General features: G+C 25.0%; 1 pseudogene; it reads left to right on the plus strand.

Annotated features, from left to right (window-relative positions):
* Positions 1 to 4,671: 4,671 nt before the first annotated feature.
* Positions 4,672 to 5,328, plus strand: LOC145832160 (ubiquitin-conjugating enzyme E2 2 pseudogene; annotated as a pseudogene).
* Positions 5,329 to 13,667: the final 8,339 nt, after the last annotated feature.

A 13,667-nucleotide genomic window follows, 5' to 3' on the forward strand; every position in this document is an offset into this window, starting at 1 on the left:
TTTAAAGTAAAATGTAGCACCTAATATGAACGATACTAGTTTCTGTAAAAAGCATTCAAAGTTATAAATATGAAAATTTTGATAAAAATTTGAAGAGCTAACTGCAACAAACAGTTTAGAAAAAACTACTCTTAGTTTTTGAGTTTTTACTTTATTTTACAGTTTTTGATGGATATAATAAGATGCAGTAAAATTATTGTAGATGTAAAAAGTAATAACTTGTTATATTAATTTGTAAACTTTTTTAAAGTAGTAATTATAATTACTTTTAGAAAAGAGAGATTAAAAATGCTTTAACTTATAGCAGGTTTGCCACATATTAGGGTACTCAAGATATTTTAAAACTTTATAAAACCTTAAGATGACTCAGGGTAACTCAGATAATTTTAGTTTTTTTTAAACTCAAGATAACTCAGGATATAAAAATTCTAGGGTAGTTTTAAGAATTTTTAAAAATTTACAAACAAATTTTTTCAATATCTATAATAAGATTTAGTTGATGCAGTTTTAAAATTTAGATGTTTAGTTTAACCAGTTTTGTTTAAAAACATTATTATAATTAATTTTGAAAAGCTTATAAAGAATTTTTAACCCTGGGAATAGTTCTTAAGTGTTCTTATAAATAACTTGTTTTTGTCTTAAATCTGATATTAATTTTTATCGTGATTTATGTCTGTTGAGGTCATAATTTTAAACTGAGCTTTCCGGACTTTAGGATGAGGAGCAAAAAAAATTATAAATAAAATAAAAAAGGTTCTAAGAATAATAAATAGTAGTCTTTAAATTTACATTAGATATTCTTAGGTTGACGGGACCATAGCATTTTAAATTTCTTTAAAAGAGTCTTGTGAAAAAAGTTTAGGAATCCCTGATATACACCGTCATTAATCTAAAAGTAAATTGTAAAACCATTTAAAAGCAGGGTTGCTACACTATAGGTCACTCATGATAACTCTTGATGTTTTAAAATTCTAGTAAATCTCAAGATGACTTTGAGTAACTCAGAATATTTTTTTTTAACTCAGGATGCCTCCAAATAGTTCTTAGTTTTATGAAAATCTCAGAACAGACTTTTATCTAGATCCCAACCAAGATTTAGTTGATCCAGTTTAAACAATTTGTGGTTTTATATAGCTATTTTTGTATTAAAAAATTGAATTAGAAATGCTAATGATTTTTTTTAAATCCTTGCAGCTAGTTTCTCAGTATAATTAAAAAAACATTGTAATGTTTGTTTTAAAAATGAAATTAATATAGAGCATGATTTGAGTTTGTTTCTGCAAATGAGTATTTTATGTTGTATTATTAAAGTGTCAAAAAAGAAATTCAAATTGTTTTCTATTTTATACAATGTTAATTGTTAATAAATATGTTTAGGTAAAACTATCCATTTTTATATTCTCAATCTCAATTGATTTAAAACTTAAACAGTAAATCATTGAAAACAGTATTCTAAATACAGTTAGTGAACATGTAATGAAGATACACTAGGTTTGCCACAAAAAACCTGTAACACGAGAAAAACTTGGAGTTAATGAATTTAGGATAAAAAAACTGAAAAAACATGGAATTTGTGAAAGTTTGAAAATAAACTTTAATTTTAAACAATTTTTTCATGTAAATAGTAAAATTTCTATTAGACACAATTAATCTATCGTACAGATAAGAGTTTTTAGCTATCATTTAAAAACTTTTTTTTGTGAATAAACACATTTAACAGCTTTAAAGTATCTTTTAAATGTCATTAAACTATTTAAGACAGCTTTTTAATTTGACCATAAGGTTTATAAAAAATAGACCTTAAAATGTGTAATTTTAAAACCTGTTAGGAAATTTCGAAAACCTGGAGAGAGTTTGCCAAAAACATTTGGCAACCTTGATACATACACATGCATCCCTTCCTTATAATTATTAAGAATAAATATAATATGGTATGAGTACTGTGCGCTAATATTTTTCTAAAGATCAATAAAAAAACACAGGATGATGCAGTACAGTTTAAAGTCACTCAGAGACCAGAGAAAAATTTTGAAATAAAGAGGGGCATCACTGTAAGAGTAAAATGTTGTTTATTACTTTTTTAATATAAAATATTAAATTATAAAAAGTAACTTTTGAGACATGTCACTAGTTAAAATTAGTTATTTACTAACCAGGAAATAATTTTCTTATATCAAATAATTTTAGGTGACAAATATGATTTTTACTTAAAGTTTACTAAGTTTTTGAGATACTTTGTCGTAAATCAAAATTGTTTATACAAGAAATTAAAAGTTACATTTATATATATATATTAAGTATTATTAAAAATCTAATAAATTGAATGAAAATAGCATAAGCGTAATTGTAATTGTGGTTAAAGGGGTAGCTGTCTAAATTGCACCTACTTACAAAATTCCACGAGGGGATAAAATTGCACTAAAATAAAATTGCACGAAGATACTTATGCATATAGGGTCATTTTTGACTGAAGACACTTTTGCACGAGCAGATAACTTTGCACGGGTTAATTTTTTCTATTGTGTAATCTTTTTATGAATTTTATTAATTTAACAACTTTTGTTTTTATTATTGTTTTTTTTATACTATAACTGTATCCCTAGCTCTTACCCTCGGTCCGAAAGTTTTTATTATAATTTTTTTTAACTATCACTGTTACCGCTAACCCTTCCCTCGGTCAGTAACTTTTTTTTTTGTTAAGGTATTTTCAAGTTTCTTCTTTCTTTTTATTATTTATTTATTTTTGTATTTTTTTACTCTCGTGCAAGAATGTAACTCGTGAAAAATTTACCCTTGGTGCAACAACGTCTTCGTGCATTTTTGTTCCCACGTGCATTTTTGTTTCCTCGTGAATTTTTGTGCCTTCGTGCAATTTAGACTCGTTCCCAGTTTAAGGAGCTACTAGATTTTCAGAACTAAAAGGTACTAAAGTACAACTATTAAGTAATGCTGATTTTTTTGAATAGCTATTAGTTAAGACAAATAATGGTTTCAATCAGCAATATGCTTCAAATGTAACTGTATTTTAGCTTGACACTTTTCGAAAATCAGTTTTAGCTTACAGTGATAGGATTTAAAGATTAGGGGAAAAAATAAAACAGCTTAAAATACATTTTCACAAATCAAGTTTAATTTCTATCATATATATTTCTGATAAACTTAAAACTTTTTTTGTACTTATTTTTTAAGATGAGTTTAAAGGCCATTATTTTTATACAATTAGCATTAATCTGTAGTGAAACATTGATTTGCTACCCATTATACCTTTCTATAACAGTTTTTTCTTTATAAATAAACAATTCAAAGGTAAAGATAAAAAAAATATTTCAATATCTTTGGTTATTTTTACATTATGTAAGTTGAGCTTTTTTCTCGCTTAGTTTAAGAAATTAAAAATAAATTGCAGTTATTTGAAGGGTAGAATATTAAAGCGATAACTTATTATACATATGTGAATAGAATAATTTTATTTTCAGAGCTTTTTTTATTTTCAGCTTAAAAAATTTTTAATTTGGAAATATAAAAAAAAGAATATTTACAAAATTTTAGATGATTTAAAGAAAATTTCACCTTGGAACCAACCGATTTTCTAAAAACTTTCCCTTGCAAAATGTATGGGATATTTAAATGCAACCATTTATTTTTAAGCTGAGTTTTTTTTTACATGTGGCGAAATGTCACACAAACACACAATAAACAATTTTATACAATTAAATAAAATTAATGATGGAATTTATAGTTTTCTGAAAAAAACTGGAAAATGTACTAAAAATTACTGAAAGTGATAAAACTACAAAAAATCAAAAAATGCACTGTACAGTTATTGAATGACTTTAAATCTTACACAAAAAAGATAATCTTGCTGTTGTTTATAAAGTTTAGGTTAGTGTAAAAGTTATTCTGAAACTTTGTTTGTTTATTTAACTTTGCAATTCTGTTTTTTTTTTCTTTTCTTAAAGTTCTGTTTGATTTTGAAGCCGTTTATTTATATTACTGGATAAAAATTCAAAAAATAAAATTAAGTACTCTTCTTATGAATTCAAACAAATTGCACGAATGAGGAGAAATAAGTTTCTCAAAAGAAATACTTAAATAATTGATGTAAATGTTTTTGCCTGCAGTTTCAGGTATTATGTAGAAAATTTATCTATAAGTCCGTAAAACAGTTTATTCTTTTAAAACGCACTTTCTTTTGTAGCAACTGTTGTAGCTGAGAAGCAAATATTTAGAAACACATGCTCTGTATAAACATTATCACCAAACAAACGATTTCATGAGACTAGGTGTTAATCATATATATATTGACGGTGTTTTGGCTTCAGTATATATTTGTTTGGTGTTAGTATTTAGCAACTTTTCATACACAAACTTTTCGGTTGCGACTGACTGAAGAGTTTCAATGAGAAGTCTTAGTCTATCGAAAGCTTTTGGTGTGATAATCCAAGTTGTATGATCAAACCTTTTTAATTTGAGCTTATCTCACGGCATTAGGAAGTCCATGCTTGGGCTCTGTATTCTTTTATAATTTTTTTATAATACAGTAGTATGAATTTAATTGTTCTTTATAGTGTGTACTAAGTACAAAACTCTACTATTTTATTTTTTCAAATAGTTTATCATCTAATAATTATTTTTATACAATACGCAGGTTTTGTTTAAATAATTATTAAAATGTCATCCGGTCAAATAAACGAAATTGAAGACAAACTCAACCAGTTAGAGTTGGTAGAAGCAGATTCTGATGCTAAAACTAACAGCGATTCTGTCAATGATCAACAAAGTTTATTATCTTTGAATGCTTACAAAAGGTCGTTGCAATGCAAAAACGTAAAAAATGCTTTTTCAAGTAGCTATCGTTGGAATAGTATCCTTGCATCAAAACGACTTCAGAGAGAGCTTGAACAATTAAACTTAAGCTCACCAACTGACATAAACGCTAACATGAAAGAAGACAATTTGTTTGAATGGGAAGCTTCGATTCAAGGACCTCCGGGAACTCCTTTTGAAGGCGGAATCTTCATTTTAGACTTGAGTTTCCCGGATGATTATCCGTTTCTACCACCGAATGTTACTTTTAAGACTAAAATATACCATTGCAATGTTAACAGCGATGGTTATATAAGCTTAGATGTTCTTGGTTCTAAATGGTACTCATGTATGACTGTACGAACAACATTGCTTTCAATTCAGTCATTTCTCACCGATTGCAACCCTGATGACTGTCTTGTGCCAGAAATAGCAGCTCAGTACGTTAACAATCGCGAAGAACACGACAGAGTTTGCAGGGAATGGACAAAGAAGTTCGCAACTGAAGAATCTGACTTTTAGTGACGTCATTGAAAGAAGTACTGTGACTTATATGAACAGTTGTATTTTATAGTACGTTATGTAGTCTAAAAGGTAATATGTTCTTAAGTTGAGTAGCATTTCGATATAATAAACTTTAGACAAAATAAAAACAGTTTCTATTTATATAAGGGTAGTTGTAAACAAGGTCGCTTAAAATTAAGTACATTTAGTAATAATTATAAGTTTATTTTTTTTTGTCGAAATTTTATTCTTCATCAGATTAATGCGATATTCATATACCCGAAATGGCGATAGTGGTTAAAATTTTAACAAGTTTTAAGTTTTGCTTAGACTTGGTTTTCCTTTAAACTTTACTTTAAGTTTGTAAAATATTCTTGATTTAAATAAATAAGAAAAATTTAAATGTAGGAGTACGACAATTAAAATTTGATGTCTTTTTATAATAGTGCTTTTAAATATATTAGGGCTTTAATAAAAATTTCATTAATTTAGTAATACAAAGTTTATAATATAGACTTATTTCATTAATTTTTTAGGGTTAGTTGAAATGTTTTTTTTTGTTTAAGTTTATTTTTACAATCAAGGCTTTGTAAAACAATTATATTATTAACCTTATACAAAGAAATTTAATTTTAAAGAGTCTTAGTTAAGTTATTAAGATTATTAAAATGCAAAACAAATCTTACATAATGGTTTCTTTTTATATACTGGTTTGTTAATAAGGTTTCCAGAAACAAAGTACTCCGATTACTGGATACTCCATTAGAAATACTTTGTTTAGAATAAGATTTATTGTTTAGTAAATTAGTGCGAAATACTAAAACCCAAAATAGCGGCTATAGTTGATAACTAAAAGAATTTTAAGTTTTGCTCGGATTTTTTTTGATACTTTAAGTTCAAAAATACGCATTAAATAAATTTATAAAAAAAACTAATTGTTTGATTACAAAAAATTAAAACATCATGTATTTTTATCATAATACTTTTAATTTTACTAGGGGTATTACATACAATTTTTATTATTCATAGTAAAAAGAACTCTATAAGTTAGAGTTATTTCATTTTATTTTTAGGTTTTTTTAAAAGTAGCAAAACGATTTTTTTTAAGTTTTAGATTCTTACATTTAAGGCTTTAAAATTGGATTTCAAAATTATTAACGTTATTAAAGTATTTATAATATAAATGTAAGTAGCTTGAGTTGAGCTAATACGACTACTAAAAAGTAAAAACTTAATTTTTACAAAAAATTTTGACGGCAGAAAAGTAAAAACATAACAAATTCAACTAATCTTAAGCACTTATAACATGTACACTAGCTTTAAAAAAAGCTGAGTCTGCCATGAGCGTGATAAAAAATTAATGTAACATCGATTCAAAAATTCATACTTTTAGATGACACTATTTTTTAAATAATAATAAAAAAAATTAAACAGTATTCTTTTTTTATTAAACTGACACATGTTTTTGAGTGTTTACACATTTCAACGGAGCACTGTAAAAAAAATATTGTTAGGAAAAAATAGAAGTTAAAGAAGTTGTTTATATGTAATTAATAAAAATAAGAAGAATAAGTACTATAGATACAATATTGTAGATTAATGGATAATAATAGATACGATTTATGAGGTTAAACCCGACTCTTATGAAATCATACAACATTTAATGATTATTAAATCTAATATATAATAAAATAAAGAAAATTACAAAATAAAATTACTATTCAAAATAAAAAGCACTCACATAGAAGTTCTAGAAATACTGATTGATAAGACTAAACCATCGTTAAACATTTGAAAACTATATAATAATTACGTCAGAATATTACTTTCCAATACATTTAAAATTAATAAAATTATAAATTAACATTAAAAAAGTCATTTACCTTGCATTGCTAGAAATAAAATTTATTCTTTTTGTTTGTAAAAGAACAGTCAGAAATTTAGTTCAATTTTTTTTTTAACTTTTTAAAATCATAAAAAGTAATCTATTGTAAATGATAAGAAGTTAAGCAACAAACATTAATTACTGAATTGATAAATAGATTTACAAATTTAAAATGAAATGTCTCAAAATTCTGTATACTTATTTTTTAATTATAGTTTAAGGTAATTAAAGTTATGGAAATAAGGGTAAAAAATATTTATAAAATGTTTAAATCTGAATTACAACATGAGTAAAGTTAGATACAACTAAAGTAACTAATTAAAATTAAAAATTTTAAAGTTTAAATCACTTACACGCAGAACCAAAAGAAAATAATAAAAAGAAATTAAAAAAGCTGAAATTTAACTTATTAAACTAATTGTAAACACAATGATTGACTAAACTTAATGAATTTATGAAAAGGTTAAAGCTTTTCTTAATAATTGATGTAAACAAGAAAAATTTAAACTTGTTTTAAAGAAATTGCCAAATTAAACATACACTAAAACTTTTAAGTCTTTGTTTTTTCAAATATATAAAAACTAAAGTTTTAGTACAAAATTATTAAAAAAATATTTTTTGTATGATTAGAGTCAGAAAAAAAATTAAAGCGGTTTTACTTCAATCAACTATAAGATTGAATTCATTTTGTTCAAATGTATTAATGTATTAAATGTATTCAAATGTTCAATTTAATGTATTAATAAAATTTAATAAATTTATTTTCTTATGCTGAAGATACAAAATGATTTTAACATTTTTTTTTTAATTTTAACATTGAAACCTTTGATTTATATTAAATCCACAAATTTATACATTGTAATTATTTCATTAAAGGAATGAAGTTTACTATATTACAACTCTTATATGTGGACAAAGTATTCACAAAACAAAACTCAATAAATAAACTACACAAAAAATAATGTTAATAAGACATTAAAGTATTTTTTGTTTCATCTATTAATAATATTAATGTCAAACAATTTAAGTTTTTGTACTTTAAAGAACTTATGTAATTATTTTTTAATTATGTTGTTGCAAAAAAAGATTATTCAAAAAATAATAAATCTAAATAAAGGGTAAAAATACAAAAGAAAATTATTTTAAAATATAAAAGTTATTTTTTTTTCAAAGCTTTCAGCTAAAAAATCACTTTTGAAGAACATAACCTTTTTTTACACTGTAAATTAAAACATTTTTTTACATGATAGTAACCTTAATATAGCAAATGTAATAAAAGTTAACTTATCAAATTCGATATGAAAAGAAAATTAGCTATAGTTTGTTAATTTAGCTTTCTAGCTACTATAGTGATAAAACAGCTGTAAATAAGCATTTTCAAATTTTACATGTTTGTGTCTAATTAGGTGGCAATCTGTGGCATTTAGGTTTTTTTTTATAAAAATAATTATAAACATTTGTTTGTGTGATGATAGTAGATATCTTAATCGGATAGAACTAAATACATGGTACGCTTAACTTTTTTATTTGAGTTACTGTTTTATTTCTAAAAGTCTAATAAAAAAAAATCTATATCAAACGAAAGGTAATTATGAACAACTCAATTATAAAGTTACAGATTTGTGAACGACTTGACCGCGTCAAACTTTCAGAACTTACCCACAAACAGTTGCTTTAGTGTATATGCACTTTAGCCCGCTTAGTTTGATCTCAACAGCGGTTTCTCGCCGCTATGCCAGCTTGATGAGTCCTTATAAGGACTAAACCGTTCGTAGACTGTCTCGTATGCTTTTGTTGATGGTAGTTTGCTAAAGTTTAGTTTTAAAACTTTATAAGTAAGGCTTTAAATTTAATCTAGGTTTTAAACTGCTAATATCATTTAAAAAACTAGTTACTTTCTAATTACTAAAATGCAGATCGACTAAGTTATACTTGAATGTATAATTTTACAATGAATTTTGAACTAATCAAATAACTTGCAACTACGCTAATGCAGTTTAAGAAAAAACTTGAGTAAAACCTAAAAAAGTACAAAAACTATATATCGTTTTGAATTTAGAGTTGAACTTATTTTGAAACTAACAAACACAAAAAGCAACAAACACTAGCAAACAGTAACGTTTTTATTTATTTTAGTCTGGCAGAAAAAAATGCTGAGTTACTTTGTGTTTAAATAAGAATTAGTTTTTAACAGTTTACACTCTTTGTTGCTAAAGATTTAAAGTTTATAAAAATGCGACCTTCGAACTTTCAGCTCTCGTTGATTTTACGTTATAAAAATATCACAACACCTAAGCTCACTTCAAAATAGCATGAAAAACATTGTTTAAAATAATAAAAGATCATAAAACAATACTAATTCAAAAAAAAAACTTCTAAAACGCGTGTTTTTATTGTAATATAAATATTTATCATTCAAATTAGCGTTAACCAGTGTTGTCTCAGCTGAAAACATAAAAGTCATCTCTGTAAATTTGTTTAATTTTTTAAAAGTTGCTTTAGAAAGCTTACTGAGCATGTTCAGCGCGGAAGTTTTAGCTAGTCGCGCTTTTTGTCCGTCGATGAAAACTCTACTCTTTGCAGGCACTCTTCTTTGCAAATGGTTCAGCAAGTTGTTCGAGTCGCCGACCAGATTGTCAAAACTTATCACGTAATCGTAGTTGATTTGGCACGGCGAATACAAGTGATCGCTTGTTTAGTTGTTTTATAATTTATCTAAGTAAAGTTATGATTGATTTAGGGATTTCTTAATATATGTTCTATTTTTACAGGAAATAACTTTCTAGAATAACACATTATTTTCATATGTTACATTATAAAATATTATAAGTTTTAACATGTCTAAACAATGATAAAATTTATTTAGTAATTTTTGTTTTTTACACACTAATAGATACTAAATTGCCTTTTTTCAAAAAAACAATAAAAACCTCTTATTTAAAGCATAGATAGTAATTCTGTTTACACTTTTATTTATTATTTATTTTTTAAAAGACTAACTTCTTCAGCAAACTGAGTTTAGTAAAAAAGCTAGCTACTAATATAATCGATAGTTTTTAGATTGATAACACAATGCTGTAAATTTATAACAACTATTAATACTGCAATTTCTATAAAGCAATTAGAACTGATTTTTAATAGTTTTCTAAATACACACTACTTGATACTTTATAACCTATGTTAATCAGTTATGCTTTATTTAATATATTAAAACTTTTAATAAAAATTTTTACCACAAGTCATTATAAAAAACTATTTACACTTACTAAGTTGTAGTTAAAAATAATTATTAAAAATATATTCATAGCTTATTCACAGTTTTATTACAGGAAATAACTAGCTTGAATAAAATGAATGTTCAATTTTTCCTGGACAAGACGTTAAAAGGTATCTATGGTGTGCGACTCGATAGACGAAAGGTTTTTTCGTGCACCAGGTCCTAGGACTAAATATTTAGAGCGTATATTTTGTCGTTCAATACTCCTAGATAGACGATCTACCTTTGACAGGATATTATCTGAACGCCAGGTACAATAAAATTTAATGAAAATAGCATGCCTTTATACATCGATTTTATTGGCCTCACTAAAACATTTCACTTAGTGAATAGAGAAGAACTAGTGCTGTACTGCTAAAGATTGGTCGTTTCAAATTTATTCATCGTTGTTTAATCTCTTTCCACACAAATACAAGGGCAACCATCTAATATGATGGTAGTGTCATGTTCTTAGGATGGAAGCTTGGCGAATCTTTTAGTCTCTGTTGTATGGCGAATTGGTCGTTGGCAAACGCAACTGAGTTCGCCAAAAATTACATTTTAAAGACCTATGCAAGAGCGACCTTAAAAGCTTGAAACTGATAAGTGGGAGTTGATGGCAAATAAAGATCTACAGCCAATCAAAGATCCAGATCTGGCCATTTTTATGGGCTCGGATTCGGTTGGATCCTTTTTTTATGGATCCGGCTAGATCCTAGCTGAAATGTGGTCGCAATCGGATCCATTTAGTTTAAAAAACCCTTTTCTCTTCAGCGATCAGTTTATTTCAGTTCTATATACTTAAAGTTTTTGTGTTTTGAATGTTTAACATATGTAAAATCAGTCAAGCGAAACAGACTAACTAATGTTTAGTTAATTCAATTATTTCTTGTAGATATACAGGTGCATACATCCTTTAGAATAAAAATAATAGATGGTTAAATTTGAAGTTTCTTCAGATTAGATTCTTTTATAAATATATATATTTCGTTAATAAAATAAATAACAATGTTAAGAATATGAAATGATTTGAAAACAATACAAGTGCAGATCATTTAATATTTGGTTACTAATAAGTTACTTTAAGAGACAGCAATTGTTCAACAAACTTTCTTATTTTTAAATTTTTATTTTTACATTAAAAAGATCTATTTAGCCCTGGTTTAGATGAAAAATAGTATATAGTGTTATAAAATATTCCTGTGAAAAGTTTAAAATTTTGTTAAATATTTTAAATACTTAACCTTATATTTTATATACTTTATTATGATTATTAAATATATTATTAAATATTTAGATATTATTAAATATATATATTTTATTAAGGATTATTTTTCTGTTAAACAAGAATGGCAGTTACAAAATCAGTATATTCAGAATAGTATAATTTAAATGGTTTTATATAAAGAAATTTATTGAAAAAAAAAATAATAATTTTCTTTTATCTCTTTGGCTATTTCTTTTAACTTTTTGAAAAACTATTATAGCATAATTTTAATAAACATTAAATTTAACAGAATTTACAAATTGTTTGTTATTTTTTTTTAGGAAACAAGTTTGTAAGGTATAAGTATGTAAAAAGAAGAAAATGTTTGAGGAATATTAAAAACTCAGAATAACTCTTGCTAGTTTTAGGTTACAAAATAAAGTTTTAAGCCTTTTAAGGGAGTTTTAATTTCAGAGAGGAAACCATATTTTTAGTTTTATGCTGAACATACTGTTTTTTAACATATATATACAGGGTGGCCAAAAAACATGTAAACCTGGAATTTAAAACAGTTTATAAAAAACCTGAAAAAGTAGGGTTTTATATGTTAATTGAAAAAAAAGAAATTAGAAGAAAACTACTAGGATAACCTGTAGTTTTTAATAAGTTTAGTATCAGTGTGACTATTTTTTAAAAAAACTTTAACTTTTTACAATGTAATCTAAAATTTCAGATTTAAAAAGCTTTAATATTAAGATTTCTTAGATTTTTTTAATTAATACTTAATTCATTTTACAAAAGTAGTTTTTAACTGACCAAAATTTAACTATTGAAATATACTAACTATTAATCAAAAAAGATTATATGATATAAAGTTACTATATATTTATATAAAAAAATCTAAGTATTATCTTAAATACTAATCAAGATTTAGGCAATACGAATTTTCAGTAAATGTTCATATAGTATATTAAAAATTAAAAAATGTAAATGCACAATAGTTCTATTTATACTTATTATAAATAAACCTGTTTTGTTTAGGTTTTGAACTCTACAAGACTTTTAAGAATACATTCAGGGTTGCCACACACTTGGGACATTATCATTTAATATTAGTACAATTGAAGTTTAATTTAATTATGATTTTTATTGTTGTTGTACACCAACTAAAACTAAACTATAACCCTACAATCTCTGATTTTATATTTTTCATATGCGTATCATAGCATAACAATTACAGTAGTTACTTTTTTCTTATCAGTTGGAGAAGATTTAGCCTGAGTACAGAGCTTAAAGTCCAGAGAAGCAATTTTATAAAAATAACAGTTAAACTTTATTTTAAATAGAACTGCATGCAAGTTTATTGTTAACTAAATATAAAAAGATTTTGATTTAAAAACTACTTTTCTTTAAACTTATTGAGCTAGATAAAAATACTTTAGTTTTTGTTAAGTTCTAAACTATTTTTATTTTCTTTTAAGCTAAATTGGTTTGTTTAGTTTTTTAAAGAACTTTATATGTTTGTCTTTTAAAATATGTTTTCATCTGTTTTTTTTTTTGTTTTATAATAGAAGAACCATCCTTTTGTTTGTTATGTCTGTTTCATATACAGTAATATGTAATATAAATAGATTAGCATTTATATTCCATATTTAAACTATTATTTTAATAGAAGAACAATTTTGTTGTTTTAAAATAAAATATCATCCACTAAATTGTTGTGTCGCATTTAATAAAGTAGCATATAATCTTAGCAAGTTTAAAGTATGGCAACAGACTTCATTTATTATGCATTAGATGTCAAATAAGATTATCAAATAATTGATGCTATATTGTTTTGCAGGTTTCTTGTAAAAACACAAAATGAGTTTACTTCATATCGGAAAGCATTGCTCTAAATGTAAATTTTTAGGTAGTATAATTGGTTAATGTATATATTTTTCTTTTATATTTTAGTTATAAAACTATAAACTTTAGATACTGCATGTTCTTTTATTCTTTGTATTATT

The sequence above is a fragment of the Thalia democratica genome, chromosome 3, assembly GCF_965202585.1.
Source record: "Thalia democratica chromosome 3, ktThaDemo2.hap1.1, whole genome shotgun sequence".
NCBI classification, from domain to species: domain Eukaryota; kingdom Metazoa; phylum Chordata; class Thaliacea; order Salpida; family Salpidae; genus Thalia; species Thalia democratica.